Genomic DNA, 14,193 nt, shown 5'->3' with positions numbered 1-14,193 from the left:
ATGGGGAGGCAGGTGCTCAGCCACCTCCAGGAAAGCAGGGCTCCATCACACCTAATGGTTATTTGGGAAGACAAAGGCCATCACTCCGAACATCCCCCCCTTCCTTCTTCTTCCCCCAGCTTTATATGCTGAGCATGACATCCTATGGTCTGGAATATCCCTTGGGTCAGTTGGGGTCAGCTGTCCCAGCTGTGTCCCCTCCCAACTGCTTGTGCCCCCCCAGCCTACTTGGTGGAGTGGGGTGAGGAGCAGAAAACACCTTGACGTTGTGTAAGCACTGCTCAGCAGTAACAAAAACATCCTTGTGTTATCAACACTGTTTCCAGCACAAATCCAAAACACAGCCCCATACTAGCTACTATGAAGATCAACTCTATGCCAGCCAAAATCATCACAACCTCTAGAAGTCTGCATCTCCAATATACATCATCCTGAAAGGCAAGGGAACCCTAATGTAACTAGATAAAAAATCTAGGCAGCAAAAAAATGTTCACTGTACTTTCTGATTTATTCCTCAAAATGTTCAACTACATAATATCAGCCACTTTGCCTATTGGCTAAATTTCAATACTTTCTCCCACATACAAGAAGGAAAGCGCTAGCAGAGAAGAACTCGTCACTTACATTCACTTTTACAGTGCAATCAAAATTTATTTTTCTCTTTTGCATTGTCTACTGTCATTGTGGTTTTTTTTAATTAATTTGAGCATTTTTGTAATAAAACATTATCATAACTTTAAAATAATTTCAAGTGCTGTACAGACACTTGATTAAGTCTCTGTTACCAGTAAAACAAATGGAGAAAACTACTGTTGTAAACAGAATATCCTAAGCTTCTGTTTCGTATTTGGTTTCGTCACAAAGGCATGTGCTTAGTCACAAGACACCATCATGAATTTTTTATTATTTCATTTCAAGGTTATCAATATACAAGTCCTTTTCCTTTTAGAATAAGTACTTCTTTTGTCATACTTTTATTAGTTTTTCAATCTCTTACCAAATTCCAATATTCAATTTCTATATACACCATCTCTGAGGGCAACAAACAGGTTTCTGGAGAATTGCAGAGGGGAATCCCAAAGAACATATGGCCATGAGAAAATACCATTTCCTTTTGATAATGAACCTGCAATAGTCCCTTGCTGGATGGGACTGGCACAACAGCTTGTTTTCCTACAGAATGAAAGAAGAATCAAAGCCAAAGTGTGTCCAGGTGGACAAGACAGCCCGATCAGCTCATCATTACATCAACTGCATGACACACTCCAAAAGCAGCTCCAGAAGCCATCACGATTACCTCATTTGCCTGCAGTTTCTGCCAAGAAATAAAATATTGCCACTGGTAAATATCTTCCACTGCCTAGTATCTGGGTGCTTGGATTTCTATTTAAATACAAAGAAGCAGGACAGGAGAAATAATTTTGAAAGAAAGTTGTTTAAATATGTCAAAGGTAGCTTACAGAAAATCAGATATAGGCCAAAAAATTGTGAGGAATAAAATCGAGCCCATGTCTCTAGAACCTCAAACACATTTGTCAGGCCAAGAGCTCAATTCTGCATTACTTTACAAAAAAATGTTTGGAGACTGTGTTCCTTTTATACTGTCGATCTGTTACGACACAAATCCCATTTGTTTCCTTCAGTAACAAAGACAGTCAGTCCAAGACAAGGTCTGAAGCTGCCCTAGAAGTGCTAGAGCTCCTCAAGTTCAGAGCTCCTCTTAAAAACAGGAGGATGCTCACCAGGTAGTTTCCAAAGTAATAGCAAGAGCTAAGCATAAAAATCCTTTTAAACTGTGCCCATCTGAAATCATACTATAAATAATTTAGTAACAACAACAAAAAAAACCCTTTCCGTTAGAGAGGAAGATGGGCTTTGAATCTGAGGCAGTGGCACTCGAATTGGAGGTGTCTGGGCACAGTTCCCAGCTCCGACAGCACTATTACAATGACATCTGGGAAAATCATGCGATACTCTGAGCATCGCTCCCCCTTCTCACAAACAAGAATCTCCAAAAATCTTCTTTCTTGTCATGTTACTTTACAATATAAACTCTTCATGTCCAGAAACCCCTCACAATGTATAGATACAGCATCTAACCTAGTAATGCTCCAGCTGCTGTGGGATGACAGATGCAATAGAAATAATAACCAGTTACTGTGCATGCCAGATAGCATGAAAAAAGAAACAGACCAACTTATCACTTACGCCCCTCAAAGTGAATTTAAATCATTTCAGCAGTGATTATGGGACACAATATTTTTTTATATTTTTTCTGGTATCTATTTTGACATCATGAATTCACTTAATTTCTTCCAATCACAAGGTCCTAGAATACACCTGTCAACCAATAATTAACTCAAAAAGAAATTAAACCTTTCCCATCACCTCTTGTGTTTATGAAGCTTAAAAGTAACTAACAAAATGTCCAGAATAAAACACCCATTTTCTCATTATAAACAAACATGTTTCTATCAGTAAGATCCAGCTTCCACCTGTAGATGCAAGTACTGCTGCACTGAGGACAACATCAGTTAGGTATTGATAAAGCCCTTTATGGATTGAGTTCATCTGCCCCACAGGTTTTAAACCTGCAGCATGAAACAAAAAGGAAGAAAAAAACCCCCCCAGATAAGATTAGGCAAACCTGTTTTTTCAAAGTGCATGATCAAGACATAGTCCTAAATGCATCCTTGAGCCGCAGCTTGTGTTTGGTTCCACTTTCTAGGAACTGCATAAACATCTCAAAAAGACTGATGGTGCATTGCTACACTATACAGCCGTAATGCCCAGAAGTGAAGCAGCCCCTCCAGGAACAAGCAGTAGAAGATACTCAGGCAGTAAGACCTCAGGGAATGAAGGAGAGAATGGCTGAAGGTTTGTTCTTTCTTGCATTGTTGGGTTTTTTTCTCTGCCATTTAAGTGTTTGCTCTGTCTGCAGAGCCCCTTGGGCTAGTCACTGTGTTCCAGCTGGTACAAAGCTTCCAAAGTGCTATCGCAAGCTATATACAAAATGAAACCACCACGGTCTGGGAGACACTGCAAGGCTTTCTCTGATAACACAAGGTAAGGAGTATCTACTCTGGACTGCTGTATTACCCCCCATGTTTGTTTAAAAGAAAACAAAAAATGAGTTATTAAAGTCATTGGTTTTTAATAAAACTAGAATGAGTATATACAACATCACAAATCTTCAACTTTCAAAGACTGGAAGGGTTTCTAACCACATGATACTGTTTTCTTTTGGTTACATATGGGTGTGCTGTATCAAATCAGACATGATGTAAATGTGACATGCCAGAACAGTATGACTAAGCACAATACACAGTGCAACAGAAATCCTTACACATGCATTTCAACCTTTCTCTGGTACCAGACTTGCAGTTTTCTGGAAGGTCTAGAACCTGTGTGAGCTGTTTGTTTTGTTTTCAGCCCTTCTCAAGCCATTGCCCTGCCCAGTGAGATGAAAAAACATTCTGCAAATGTGGTGGATAAAAATATTCTGCATGTATTTGAGAAGATTTCAAGACCTCTCTGTATCTTAACAACATAGCATAAAGCCAAACACTTTCCTTTTTATTATTAATACATTTTTAAATCTATTACAAGTGCATATAAATAAGCAAAAAATACCACAGATATCGAATGATAAACAAGCCAGACTTTAAAAAATATTGATTGGCTACAGCTGTATCACTGTTATGGGCTTCTCTTTCATAGACTGCAGCAGGAATAAAATGCAAAAATTATCTCTAAAGAAAGACAGTCAGTCTCCACTGTAAAAATAAGATTTTCAAAACAGACATGCAACTGAGTACTTAAGATTTACAAGGGTAAAGAAATACAGATTTTATATACCAGCCAGTCACTTAAAAGGCATGATGTTGTAACTCAAGAATGGAACAGCAGAATAAGGTGGGGGGAGCACTTGAAGGCAGTGGGTTCAGAAGCAATACAGAGCTACACCGGTACCACTGAACCGCCCAGCTGGCACAGCGCAGTGCCATGGAGCACAAATATGTGCTCCACTGCATTAGGGGCACTCTCAAATGCAAAGAAAACAGCCAGCTATTCATGGCTGTTAAAAAAATATATATACTTACTGCAAATTAGCTACCACAGACTAGAATAAGATTCCAGCTCCAGCTGGTAGCTGAAATGGGGAAGGAAAGCATGATCTTGCCCACCTATTTACCTCTTCTTCGTTCCCCTTTTTCTGAGTGTCATTAAAAAGAAATGCAACTATTCAGTTAAAGGCTGTTTTTTGACAATGATTTCGGTCAAGCCAGGAAATCACCACATGTGGCTCTCCTAACTCTAAGTACTGATAGTTTTGTTCACTCTTAGAGCTACAACTTGCACCCCCTCAGCACAGGGTCAGGAGCTGCTGTCATGACCATATTCTTGCACTGAGGTTCACAAGGCATTCAAGGACTTTGCCTAGGAAGCAACATCCCCCTCAAAGCACACGCATGCTTTTGTTGGAGGCTGCTCCCCACCACCAAGGACTGAATTCGAGCCTCCCAGAGCCTGGATGCACGGAGGGACGGATCCTGCCTGCTGCACTAGAGGAACAAGAACTGCCTTTGCAAACCCTCCTCTCCATGACCAGGAGGAAGGGTAGGAAACCCTGCTGTACAACCTGCCAGCAAGACTGATGTTTTTGAAAGAACTAAACACAAAAAAACCTATGTTAAATTTTAAATTATGTTAAACGATGCTCAATGCCAGTAACAACGCAACACTAAGCCTCAGCCTTTACCTTAACACTTTTCTTCATCTTATCTGTCCAAAAAATAAATAACAATAAAGTACATATAAATGTAATAAAAATATAATGGGGTACATCTTGTCCAAAAATCCAGAATCTGAAAAATTCAAATACTCAGTACCTACACCACAAGAGAAAACAAAAAAAAAACGCTCATCTCAAACATTCAGCACCAATCATACAGAAGTCAGAAGGGGAAAGAAACAAAAAATAGGAGGAATGGTCCCTGAAAACCAGGAAGACCTAACTCAGTATACAGTCTATTTTACTGAAACCTGCTTTCCTCTTTCGAAGTCAAGTAATTGAGAAGTGATTCATGGTACACATGAATTGAGAACATCAGTATACTTCTGTCACTGTGTTTTGGCACTGAAATAGTGAAACAGCAGTCTAAGATATATTAGCAAACAAGACCTTTGTATACTGGCAGCAACGGCTGCATCCAGAAATACCCTTTTACCCAAACTATAAAAGATCAGAAATCAGCTACTGTTGTCACATGCTCTATCGCAAGGGTATGCCTACACCAGAATATTCAAAAAGAAAACATTTTCAACATGTAGCAAGGCATGCCTGTACCTCAGTTCCATCAATTTTATCAAGAATCACAATTTATGATTAGAGTCCTTTTGGTAAATCAAATAAATGGTCCACTCTCTTACTTATTAATTGTGCTGCAGAGTATAAAACCATGTTTTACAAAAGAAATTAAGGATTAACTTCTCAGGGAAACCAGTCCTTGATCATTTTCATTGATGGCATTTGAAGTGATTGGTGCTCAACATTTCTGGGAAAAGAAAGAGCCCTACCAATCTCATGCAGCTGTCACTGAAATAAGCAGCAAATTAATGATGTATAAGCTAGAGCTTCAAGTTCAAATGGCATTTTTATACCAACGTCTCCTTGGAAGGCAAGAAGAGATCAGCCCCTGAAGTATGAAAACATCCAACCCATTCTTTAAATTGGAGGTCATATGCAGACAATACGCAATTTTAAGACCTTTTGATCTTGGTTCTGCATTACAAAGAAGGGCACCTGATTTACCTTAGCCACTGTTGAAGAGTTTGCCATTCTCACTGTCTTCTCTGTTGTCCCCCTATCTAACCTCCTTTCTCCGTTTCTGTTCATGTAGAGTATTTCTACAATACAGATGGTGTATGTTCTCCTTTCAGTGAACTGGTTTGACTCTCACAAAAACTTTATTGCTGTGGAATAAAGAGGGATTAACAGCACGCTCAAAGTTTGTTCTACATCAAATTGCATCAGTGTAATTCTCTGCTGTGAAAGAAAATGTGATAGTCTCCAAGCAGATTCCTCCTAGTGCTCATAACCACCCCAAGCACAATTGTTCTTATCAGTTTCCCTTTCATCATGAAAGATGAGGCCAGTTTTCGGACACAAAAATTATAGACAGCTGATGCTTTTAAAATGCTTCTAAAAAGGAAAGAAAAAAGATTTCAGTGTAGAGGTGTCACTGTTACTCAGTCTTTAGCTTGAAAACACATATTTAATCTTGGAAAAACATGTTAGTTCACTTTGGTAACTCAAGTCTGCAGAGATGTGATTCTCGGAACACAGGTGAGAGCTGAGCCTGAGCTTGGTCTTGGAGCAGAGCTGATTTTGCTCTCTAGAACTAAACAGTGGGACGCTTGGGCTGAAAGTGATAGGTAGGAACTGCTGAACAGGCAGCTTAACTCTCCCTGAGAACCTAAGGTTCTGGTTTACAAAAATAGTTAAAACTTGCGGTATTTACACTAGGAAGTGAATCAGCAAGATTCTGGACACCCACTGCCACTTGACAGAGATGCAAAACTACTTATATATAATATTTACTATTATGTACTATTCCTATTGATTATGGCAGCACACAGTGAGAGCTTTATGAAGTGGAATTGAATTTGCCTTACAATATACTGAATACTGATCGTATTGTGTAAATACTGCTGCACTGTGCCATTTCCTATGCGATGAAGACAAACTCTTTTAATCTCACAAGAGGCTATAAAGATTATCAGGCTCAGAAGTCTGAATGTTTTGCATCTATTCCTCTTTGCTGCGGCGTACACTCACGATCTTGCCTGGCAGCCAATTAACTTGGTGGCCCTTGGGAACGAACTTCTTTCTGCACAAATGGACATAAAGGCTCTAGTCTCTTTAATATATTTCAACCTGAAAAATACTTTAAGGTTAATGTTAAATAACTTTATTAACTGTTTTTATGGCTTTTATGTTGTTTTCCATCTGACCGTATTGCTACAGTGGCTGCATATTATGGAGTGCTCCTGTCAGCGAGGGTTGATGTGCACACCAAAGGCAAGCCTTTATTTAAACTCAGTGCACTGAGACTTTGTATTAAAGGCACCTTCGTGGAGAGCTGCTCCTCAGAGTTCCACAGACTCTTCAGAGAGCACACGGGGAAAAAAAATAGTATATATACTTTGGTCCAAGTGCCTGAAGCTCTGGGATACTCACTTCTTTATTAGTGTATGAAGCCAGGTAAGCAACACAAAATTTAAACACCCACCAATTCCAGGTTGCACAAACCTTTCTGATAACCAGCTACCTGGGACAGGTTTGTTTGTTTAATTACATTAACTTCATATGCAGACTGAGATCATTAATAAAGAGAAAATATAACAATTCCTCAAGAAATGTCAGAAATCATATTATGCGTAAGAGCTTAGATAATCTGGGAAGAGATTTACAGGCCAGATATTGTACATCTAAAATTACCTTCTCATAGAGATCACAAAACACCAAGAAAAAAAGGAGTAACTATAGTAAATGTGCAAAAATATCCTCATTACATTCTGTGAAAACTTCTGTTTTGAGTAACAGGGCTAGTTGAAAATTTGTCACAAAGACCTGTTACAGTTTTTAGCGGGAAGGGGGTTACGCTGATTACATTTGATCGGTTGGTTGGTTGGGGAGTTTGCAGAAGCCAGGGTGACCCGCTTCCCCTGAGACACTCCAGTGAGAAATGCAGAGTTAACAGCAAGAGAAAATGACTGTGCTGCCCTTTGCGAGACGGGATGGTTGGACAAATGAAGGCAATTTATCACACATACCCTAAACACACACCTAGGACCTAAGCCGTACTTCATTTCTCATCGGCTGCCGTTGCCTTCCATTCCTCACGCAGCTGCTGAGCACTTCTTGGGAAGCTCTGTGCCTGCACCAACTTCTTCTTTCAGAGCTCCCCATCTCATATCTCATCCTGTCTCTTCTACTCCTAAATATCTTTTGTTTCCTCTCCCTGCAGTTATTAGGTCATTAGCCCCACTGACTCCTGCCTACACTTTATCCCTCTCCATCATCAGCTCCTTCTCATGCTCCACAGCACTTCATTAGTTGCCTCAAAAGCAAACAAATACCCAGCAATGCTTTTTGCTTCTACTTGATGTTCAGTTTTCTCTTTTGGTATCTGCTTCTCATAGACAGATGCACCCTTTTCTCCATGTTCGCACTGACTCCCTCTCTTTTTTTTTTTTCCCCCCTCTCCCACCTTTAAAGGTTCTTTGTCAGTATATTCAACCATAATTTGGTCTGTGCAACATTAACAAAACCAAACCAACAAAAAGACAACAATTATTGAGTCTCGTTTCCCTAACCACCATCTTACTCCCTTCTGTTTGCCCGCAAGCAGGCTATTTATTTTGCTGCCTAGATCTATGTCCCTCCAGTTTTCTCCTTTGTTTCCTTTTAATTGTCACTAATAATCTCTGTCTAATTCACTGTCTGGATCTTGTAACATTTTGAAATAGCCTGAAATCCTCCTACAACTCAACAGGTGCCTGATAGAACCCAGAAAGGGGTCAGTACTTTCCAAGAATGAACACCAAGTTCAATTCCATGTCATTCTCTTCTAGGAGTCATCAGAAGACTTCATCACAGGTCACAGGACTAGGACTAGTCCTAGAGGTTGTATCTAAATGAGATATACCCTAGCCATATCCTAAATTTATGGCAGATGTGAACTGGCACTACTTTCCTGGGGAACGGATGGGAACCACTAGTTGATCAGGAGAACATGAGCCTGGGTCACACCAACGTGCGTACCTGCAGGTTGGTTTAGATGCAGCCTGAGTGTATATCAAAGCTTTCACGTTTCTTTCAGGTTAACAGAACCACCATGACATTAGACAATCCTTCAGGCATACCTCTCAGTATGTACATACAACACAAACCATGAGACAGTAAAAAGAACATTCATAAAATATTACAGCTAGCTGCCAAGCCCTTCAAACTGTTGTTTGCTCCCTTGCCGATTTGACTGATTCAGGCCCTGAACTGGCTCCAGAATTTGGGGGCTCTTCTGCAGCCCCACACTGGAACGTAGCAGAGACTACATTCACCAGCTTAGGGAATACAGGGCTTTAAATAAACATATTTTTAGAGGGAAAAAAAATATACTTTATAATGTATTGCATATATTTAAAATTGCTTAGAAATGACAAGCAGAGACCATCAGCATTGGTCACCTAAGTGATGCTTTTTTGTAACCTCCTTCACAGCGAAGCAGGTATTTTAAGCAGAGGGAAGATGCAAGTATCTCATTGCCAGTGGTCATGGACTCTAAAATAATGATGATATCCTTTGCCTTTCAAACTGGCTTCTTATGACCCCATTTTATCCCAAATACTAAATAATTTTGAGACCAACTTTAATCTAAAAATATATGCCACTGAAATTAATGCATTACCAGATAATAGGAGTCCAATGTATCTCAAATTTAAAGAAAGAGTTCCCTAGAGTGATAAAACTCCAGCAACCACCCACAGCTAATTTATTTTAGATGTATGTACATGGTTCAAATTTTATAATGTCCCAACAGAACAAGGCAATCTTAACTTTGACTGGATTATTATAATTTCCAAATTGGTTGCCCATCTTGCTTGGTGCCTTAGGGAAGTTTGTATCAAATGCATTGTTAGAGCAGACAAACCTCTGGAGTGGGATTTGCTTTGGTGAAAATGATTAAAACCAAGGAGGGCATTACAGCTTCAGTAATGTATTTTTAAACTATACAACTGACAGCTGTAATCGCAACTAAGTAACTGATTGAAACATTTGTGCAGATGCCTAAACTGCTCCTTTCATGGTATCTCCTCCCTCTACGTGGAGGTATTGTGAGTGCCCTCGACAGTCATTCTGAGCCTATATAAGGATAGATTATTCTATGAAGTATAGGATGCTACTGACTTTATATTATTTATATTTTATATTTTGCATATTCAAACACTGTCCAAATCTAATTTAATGTTCTGTGTTCTCTATACATTAAAAAAAAAAAAAACAAAAAACAAAAATTCATATCGTATCTTTCTCCACATTTACATGTGCACACTACTAACCCTGCGAGCCCGCTTCGCCCTGACAGTCCTCTGTATCACCAGGACCTTCTGCTGACATCACAGGATGTCTCCTACATGCAAGAAGTTACCAGCATCAGTATTTTACTGCACACATATGAATTTCTACCACTCTTACAGCTGTTGTGGAAAGTAGCAACAGTCATGCAGTTAAGTACCTTAGCACCTCTGTAAATACATATATATAAACTATTTTTCATAGGTCTACAAGGCTTGCAGAGTCAGGGAAAGCTGATAAACACATGCATCTGCCTTTCTGTTAAAGACTTTCTGCATTTGTAAAAGGGTGGTTGTTTTGGAGGACTGGGAGTTGCTTTTAATTAAACAAACCAATTTCATGGTTGCTTATTCAAAAGAGCAAATGCATGTAACTGCCAATGCTACTCTCAAAAAATTGTTATTATGTAAGGGTTCCCAATCCACCGGGCAATATACTGGTGCCCATCATTTAAATATATGAAACTCCATCCTGCAGAATTGCAACAGGGTGTTCCAGGGACAATGGGCACAGGTGCAAAAGGACAGGGTTTGCAATCTGTCCTCATCAGGAGGAGGCACAACGCTGAAACATTTGAAACACAGCTTTGGAACGGCAATTAAGTCTCCCTATGTACCAAGTCAAACCTCACAGTTCACAGGGAATTCACCTATCCCCACTGTCTGCACTCAGTAAAAGTAGCACAAAATACCTGGGAAAGGAGGCAGAGTTTGCAGATACCACTATGAATAAGGTAAAACTTCAGCAGGCATATATCACCAGCTGAGAGTCTACTCCCATGGTTATAGTTCAAATCTATAAAAGGCCATCTACACTATAATTTGCTTCTGTTAAATTTTAAACTACATAAGCTAAATTGCTGCAAACAAGTATGTGGATCTTATTTCCATTAAAGCCAGACTTTCAGTATAGCTCAATTCAATTAGGAGCAGCCTTTCTTAGCTAAGTCTGTCCACAACAATTTATTTTGCTTTACTTTAACCAATGTAGCGAACTAGTGTAAATTTGTGTGAAGACAAATCCTAACTTTCCCATTATCACTGATCAGAAAACAACAACATATTTCTAAGTGAGTACTTTAGGTAGCCTTTTGTCAGTTATAGCTTTACCAAGGATTGCCTTTGCCATAGGAACTTTGATTTTATTATATATCTTTACTGAAATTTGAAAGATGCCCATTCAATAATTCTTGATAACACACACTTTGAACACATGCAGATAAGCTTTCCACACAAACTCACCTGGAAAGACTAACTAATAAAAAGGTCTTTACCTTGACTTTTCTTGGTAATTTAGTCACAAAAAGTTAGCAACTTTTTATATAAATATTTATATATTTATATATATGAAATGCACAATAATATACAGGCATTTACTCATGATGCCAAATTTCTGAGTTGGTTTGGTTAGCCTAAGGTGCCAAGAGACTCACAGGAAGGTTGAAAGATTCTGCTTTCACCAGTATTTTGATCAACCGCCCAAAAACTGTGAAAAGAAAGAGTCTAAGGAGAAAGAAATCAATACACTTCTCTCATGAAAGATGTGAAATCAGATGCTTTCTTTTTCTTAAGAAGCTCAGAAAGGAACCAAAAGCTGTTAACAAAACACAGTGCTGAAGCCATTAGCCTCATCAGATAGCAGTGCTATCTCCCTACAGCTATAGATTGCTGCATGCTTTATTTAACAAATGCCATTCTCACAGATGCATATTTATGTGCAGATACTTCTGTGTTTATATACTTACATGAATATAAATCCCCACCTAGAAGTTATCAAGCATTATCAACCTTCATTCATATCTATCTATCTATCTATATATATATACACCCTCATTCTGAACATAATTGTGGCAGGGACACAAAAAGATTCTCACAAATTTTGTACATGAAAAACCTAGCAGGTTTTAAAGCTCACTAAGATGCACTTCAGTATTCACACATTATCTGACCAGAGGAGAAGCTTCAAAGGTAATAATCCTAAATTCCTAAAATGGTTGCAGCACTGCATATTAAAGTTATAAATATTATCAATAGGAGGTGTTGGTTTTCACATAACACTAGAGATTTGGCCAAATAAGTTGGCAAAGAAGAAACTGAAAACAAACTGAACTTGTAGCAAATAAAAGTGTTATTTCAGTTGAACATAATTTAGTGATGACAACTAGATGGAAGCAGTTTGAAGACTAGAAAAAGAAGGAGGGAAAGCAGAGCATCGGTTGTCTGCAATAGGTGAGACACAGCTCTTTCTTTAACTAGATAAAAGAAATTATTTCTGCATGGCATCTAACAGCTTTTAAAAAGAGACTAATGGGGTAGGAACAGCAGAAAGAAGTGAACACTGGGAAGATGACCCACCCAAAAAACAGCACAACAACTAGGATTTCCCTGTGATAATGTGCAAAACCTAATCAAATCAAATCAAATCTCCATACTGCAGAGATGGAATTCATTTGACATATCATGTAAATTTTGACAGCAAAGTCACACCCTTAGGAGACATTGTGGAATACTCCATTTACTTTGTAGTGCCCTAGTAAGCAAAAATAGCTATTCAACCACACTGTAAGGGTTACCTTGCACACCACTTTCACAAACCAAGTGAGAGAAAGTCTTCCTTCATGCAGCAGGTCTGACTGATGAGAGGTGTGGGGCTTCAGCTGGTGTGCAAAAACACGTTTTCCCAAATTAATCTGAACTAGGTATTTTTTTAGAGAAACAGCCACTGTTGATGAAAATTTCTGGCAATGGAGAACACACTAAGAGTTGAGTTGCTCCTGCATTTCGCTACCCTGACTGCAGGATGACAAGTGCTGTGACTTTCTCCACTTCAGTCCTGTATTCATCTGCTCTTAAATTCAACTGTTATATTAGCTTTCAAGGTCATACTCTAAGTCCTTTTCAGCTGGTCTGTACCCTTAAATTTTTCCACAGGCCAGAGATTCCCATGCCCAATGTGTGTTCAGTGTTCCTTGCTACAAGCCTGATTTTATGCTTGGCCATACTGAACACTGTCTCCTTGTACCCGCCTTTCCAAGTGATTCAGCATTACTCAGAGCAGTCAGCTTATTCTCTTTGCTGCTGACCCACTTCTCCCAAACTGGAGCTGTCTGCAAACTTAAATTTGTGATGATTTTGCATTTTAGCTTGCAGATTAAAACAAATGTAAAATACCTTAGGGTTAAAAAGCAGTCAGTCCCTCTAGGCACTCCACCAGAAACACAGATGTGTAAAAATAACTGTCTGTTTACAATTATATTTTGAGACGCATTAGCCTGTTTTATCCTATTTAGCATGAGCCATGGAAATACTATTTTTTAATCATAATGCCATGGGCTATAGACTACAAACTCCTACAGACATCTGTGACTGACCAAACCCTTAAGGGTAGAATGCGAGTGGCTGAATGAACCCCTACAATGGAATAACACTCAGAGGAAATGGGCAATGGTGATGTGCCCAGGAAGCTCAGAGAACACAAAGAAGCTGACGTTATCTCAACACAAAAGGGACCAGAGGGTGGCCTTTGGTTAAGATAAATAGCTATCAACAGTTGAGTGGATCAACTGGTGGTGTAAATGTCTCCCTGAGTTGGCCAGACCAGGATGGGGGGAGTGAATCTGCGGCTCAACCAGAGTACAAAACATAACTAACAACAAACTTTCAAACAGCAACAGGCTTAAGCTGGCTTCAACCCATGTACTCTTTCCTGGCAATTGAGGATGCCCAGCATCGTGACAGTGAGCATACTGTTAAGGCTGGTAATCAGAATCACACTGGTATTGTGAGTACTGCTTATTGCAATTGTTATATTTTTCTAAGTGTAATTTACATTTGTATTGTGTTTTCAGTATATTTTGTATCACTCTGCTAAATCAAAAATCACATGTAACATCAAATATCTTAAAATAAGTAAGTTTGACATTAAACATTACACTCTCCATGCATGGAATACCTAAAAGAACCTGGTCTGAGAATATTGGACTCTCACAACACCTATTACAGACTTTACACCAACGCCTTTATCAATCAAACATGTAACCTAAAAAAAGTGAA

Source organism: Buteo buteo, chromosome 12 (genome assembly GCF_964188355.1).
Source record: "Buteo buteo chromosome 12, bButBut1.hap1.1, whole genome shotgun sequence".
NCBI classification, from domain to species: domain Eukaryota; kingdom Metazoa; phylum Chordata; class Aves; order Accipitriformes; family Accipitridae; genus Buteo; species Buteo buteo.
This window is presented reverse-complemented; position numbering follows the sequence as displayed.